We start from the raw sequence: 5,470 nt of genomic DNA, 5'->3' as shown, positions 1-5,470 counted from the left end.
AGGATGTCAGCCACAGCACCGTGTCTTCCTTTGCAGATGACACCCGAATCTGCATGACAGTGTCTTCCATTGCAGACACTGCAAGGCTCCAGGCGGACATCAACCAAATCTTTCAGTGGGCTGCAGAAAACAATATGAAGTTCAACGATGAGAAATTTCAATTACTCAGATATGGTAAACATGAGGAAATTAAATCTTCATCAGAGTACAAAACAAATTCTGGCCACAAAATAGAGCGAAACACCAACGTCAAAGACCTGGGAGTGATTATGTCGGAGGATCTCACCTTCAAGGACCATAACATTGTATCAATCGCATCTGCTAGAAAAATGACAGGATGGATAATGAGAACCTTCAAAACTAGGGAGGCCAAGCCCATGATGACACTCTTCAGGTCACTTGTTCTATCTAGGCTGGAATATTGCTGCACTCTAACAGCACCTTTCAAGGCAGGTGAAATTGCCGACCTAGAAAATGTACAGAGAACTTTCACGGCGCGCATAACGGAGATAAAACACCTCAATTACTGGGAGCGCTTGAGGTTTCTAAACCTGTATTCCCTGGAACGCAGGAGGGAGAGATACATGATTATATACACCTGGAAAATCCTAGAGGGACTAGTACCGAACTTGCACACGAAAATCACTCACTACGAAAGCAAAAGACTTGGCAGACGATGCACCATCCCCCCAATGAAAAGCAGGGGTGTCACTAGCACGTTAAGAGACCATACAATAAGTGTCAGGGGCCCGAGACTGTTCAACTGCCTCCCAGCACACATAAGGGGGATTACCAACAGACCCCTGGCAGTCTTCAAGCTGGCACTGGACAAGCACCTAAAGTCAGTTCCTGATCAGCTGGGCTGTGGCTCGTACGTTGGTTTGCGTGCAGCCAGCAGCAACAGCCTGGTTGATCAGGTGCTGATCCACCAGGAGGCCTGGTCACAGACCGGGCCGCGGGGGCGTTGACCCCCGGAACTCTCTCCAGGTAAACTCCAGGTAAACACAGTGGCCGATTCCCACCAAGGCAGGGTGGCCCGAAAAAGAAAAGCTTTCAGCAGCATTCACTCCATCACTCTCTTGCCAGAAGGGTGCTTTACACCACAGTTTTTAAACTGCAACATTAACACCCCTCCTTCAGAGTGCAGGCACTGTACTTCCCATCTCCAGGACTCAAGTCCGGCCTGCCGGTTTCCCTGAACCCCTTCATAAATGTTACTTTGCTCACACTCCAACAGCACGTTAAGTATTAAAAACCATTTGTCTCCATTCACTCCTATCAAACACGCTTACGCATGCCCGCTGGAAGTCCAAGCCCCTCGCACACAAAACCTCTTTTACCCCCTCCCTCCAACCTTTCCTAGGCCGACCCCTACCCTGCCTTCCTTCCACTACAGACTGATACACTCTTGAAGTCATTCTGCTTCGCTCCATTCTCTCTACATGTCCGAACCACCTCAACAACCCTTCCTCAGCCCTCTGGACAACAGTTTTGGCAATCCTGCACCTCCTCCTAACTTCCACACTATGAATTCTCTGCATTATATTCACACCACACATTGCCCTCAGACATGACATCTCCTCTGCCTCCAACCTTCTCCTCGCTGCAACATTCATCACCCATGCTTCACACCCATATAAGAGCGTTGGTAAAACTATACTCTCATACATTCCCCTCTTTGCCTCTAAGGACAAAGTTATTTGTCTCCACAGACTCCTAATTGCACAGCTCACCCTTTTCCCCTCATCAATTCTATGATTCACCTCATCTTTCATAGACCCATCCGCTGACACGTCCACTCCCAAATATCTGAATACATTCACCTCCTCCATACTCTCTCCCTCCAATCTGATATCCAATCTTTCATCATCTAATCTTTTTGTTATCCTCATAACCTTACTCTTTCCTGTATTCACTTTTAATTTTCTTCTTTTGCATACCCTACCAAATTCATCCACCAGCCTCTGCATCTTCTCTTCAGAATCTCCCAAGAGCACAGTGTCATCAGCAAAGAGCAACTGTGACAACTCCCACTTTATGTGTGATTCTTTATCTTTTAACTCCACGCCGCTTGCCAAGACCCTCGCATTTACTTCTCTTACAACCCCATCTATAAATATATTAAACAACCACGGTGACATCACACATCCTTGTCTAAGGCCTACTTTTACTGGGAAATAAACTCCCTCTTTCCTACATACTCTAACTTGAGCTTCACTATCCTCGTAAAAACTCTTCACTGCTTTCAGTAACCTACCTCCTACACCATACACCTGCAACATCTGTCACATTGCCCCCCTATCCACCCTGTCATACGCCTTTTCCAAATCCATAAATGCCACAAAAACCTCTTTAGCCTTATCTAAATACTGTTCACTTATATGTTTCACTGTAAACACCTGGTCCACATCACCTAAATTTTTATAACTACTTATATGTACCTGTACCTAACTTGCTAATCCCTGTTCACAAATATCATAGTTAGGTGGGGATAGAGTAGAGAGTAATACAAAGTGAACAGGGATCTTTATAGTACATAATACTGTATTGCATTTTCGAGAGAATACCATTTTGGATTTTTTTTTTAGAAATGTTTATTTATTTATTTATTTTATGTGTTTGCAAACAGTACAATGAGATTTTATATTTACAATAGTGGGTTGCAATGCAAAGAGAGCCTCTATTATGCCTAGGCATTATGTGTGGCATTGATGACATTTAGTTTGTTGCTCAGGTTACTGAACTCAGGTCAGGGGTGTCCTGCTTTACTGAGGCTTACGTAAGGAAGGGGGATATTTCTCCTGACCTGGAGTTTTACCTAGAGAGAATTCCAGGGGTCAACGCCCCCACGGCCCGGTCTGTGACCAGGCCTCATGGTGGAACAGGGCCTGATCAACCAGGCTGTTACTGCTGGCTGCACGCAATCCAACGTACGAGCCACAGCCCGGCTGGCCAGGTACCGACTTTAGGTGCCTGTCCAATGCCTGCTTGAAGACAGCCAGGGGTTTATTGGTAATCCCCCTTATGTATGCTGGGAGGCAGTTGAACAGTCTCAGGCCCCTGACACTTACTGTATTGTCTCTTAACGTGCTAGTGACACCCCTGCTTTTCATTGGGGGGATGTTGCATCGTCTGCCGAGTCTTGCTTTCGTAGTGAGTGATTTTCGTGTGCAAGTTCGGTACTAGTCCCTCTAGGATTTTCCAGGTGTATATAATCATGTATCTCTCCCGCCTGCGTTCCAGAGAGTACAGGTTCAGAAACTTTAAGCTAACCGCAAAATTCAGGAACTTTAACCTCAACTTTCACGGCGCGCATAACGGAGATAAAACACCTCAATTACTGGGAGCGCTTGAGGTTTCTAAACCTGTATTCCCTGGAACGCAGGAGGGAGAGATACATGATTATATACACCTGGAAAATCCTAGAGGGACTAGTACCGAACTTGCACACGAAAATCACTCACTACGAAAGCAAAAGACTTGGCAGACGATGCACCATCCCCCCAATGAAAAGCAGGGGTGTCACTAGCACGTTAAGAGACCATACAATAAGTGTCAGGGGACCGAGACTGTTCAACTGCCTCCCAGCACACATAAGGGGGATTACCAACAGACCCCTGGCAGTCTTCAAGCTGGCACTGGACAAGCACCTAAAGGCAGTTCCTGATCAGCCGGGCTGTGGCTCGTACGTTGGTTTGCGTGCAGCCAGCAGCAACAGCCTGGTTGATCAGGCGCTGATCCACCAGGAGGCCTGGTCACAGACCGGGCCGCGGGGGCGTTGACCCCCGAAACTCTCTCCAGGTAAACTCCAGGTCACCGCAAAATTTTTGTTCCTGTTTTATTTGCAAAAGAAACTCTCTCTTTTCTTTCACTGCTCAACTTTGAGCATAACTACTGCAGTGTTTAAACCTTATTCTGTATTGCTAATGCTGAAACAATCTGCACTTTTATATTCCTCATCTTTCATTCATCATTAAAGAAATTCTAAGCAAATTAAAGGACCAAAGGTATGAGCTACCACTGCAGATGAACAGCAAACAAATACTGTACAACTATCTTACTGGATTCAAAACTACTAAAGGGAGCACTTTGTGCCTAAACACTCTGGTCAAATCATCTTTATTTGTAAATAATTCTCTCACTGTTTTGAAAGTGTTTTCACCATATGAGCACTACTGCTTCAGTATGCTACACTAAGCTTAATACAGTAGCTCTTGTATTAAGTGTCACCTAATGTAAAAAATTGTACTTGAGGATATAATTTATTTAGTTGAACTTGACCTACCTACCTACCTGGAGGGTATTCCGGGGATCAATGCTCCTGTGGCCTTGTTTGTGATTTAATTTTTCTTATGAATCTTATTCCAGGATACACTTTTAACTAGTTATACGTGTTAGAACTTCTCTTACTCTCTGTCTTTATATCTTTAATATCTTCATATGCATGTTTGGCGCGCATAACGGAGATAAAACACCTCAGTTACTGGGAGCGCTTGAAGTTCCTAAACCTGTATTCCCTGGAACGCAGGCGAGAGAGATACATGATTATATACACCTGGAAAATCCTAGAGGGACTAGTACTGAACTTGTACACGAAAATCACTCACTACGAAAGCAAAAGACTTGGCAGACGATGCACCATCCCCCCAATGAAAAGCAGGGGTGTCACTAGCACGTTAAGAGACAATACAATAAGTGTCAGGGGCCCGAGACTGTTCAACTGCCTCCCAGCACACATAAGGGGGATTACCAACAGACCCCTGGCAGTCTTCAAGCTGGCACTGGACAAGCACCTAAACTCGGTTCCTGACCAGCCGGGCTGTGGCTCGTACGTTGGTTTGCGTGCAGCCAGCAGTAACAGCCTGGTTGATCAGGCTCTGATCCACCAGGAGGCCTGGTCACAGACTGGGCCGCGGGGGCGTTGACCCCCGGAACTCTCTCCAGGTAAACTCCAGGTAAATGTTTATTATGTTCTGTTTTTTTGTATTTAGGTTTTAGTGTCCCCAAAATGCTCTACATAACGGGGTTTTCCTTGTTTAATATTAATATCATTCAGTTTTGTAAATAAGTTTATTTAAGTATAACTTACACAATTTTGGATGACTTATAATTTTCTTGCAAGGTAACATTTGTAAATTACCTAGGATACCCCAGAAATAACCATAGTGACATATTTCCTTGTATCCTGTGATAATAAATTAATATTAATAATAATAATAATAATAATAATAATAATAATAATAATAATAATAATAATAATAATAATAATTATTATTATTATTATTATTATTATTATTATTTATTATTATTATTATTATTATTATTATTATTATTATTATTATTATTATTATTATTATTATTATTATTATTATTATTATTATTATTATTATTATTATTATTATTGCAGTTTCAGTTGATGCTCCTTTGGGTTCACAAAGAAGAAACCATAGATGAAAGAAACTGTTCTCCT

The sequence above is a fragment of the Cherax quadricarinatus genome, chromosome 37, assembly GCF_038502225.1.
Source record: "Cherax quadricarinatus isolate ZL_2023a chromosome 37, ASM3850222v1, whole genome shotgun sequence".
Taxonomy (NCBI): domain Eukaryota; kingdom Metazoa; phylum Arthropoda; class Malacostraca; order Decapoda; family Parastacidae; genus Cherax; species Cherax quadricarinatus.
Note: the sequence above shows the minus strand (reverse complement) of the source record.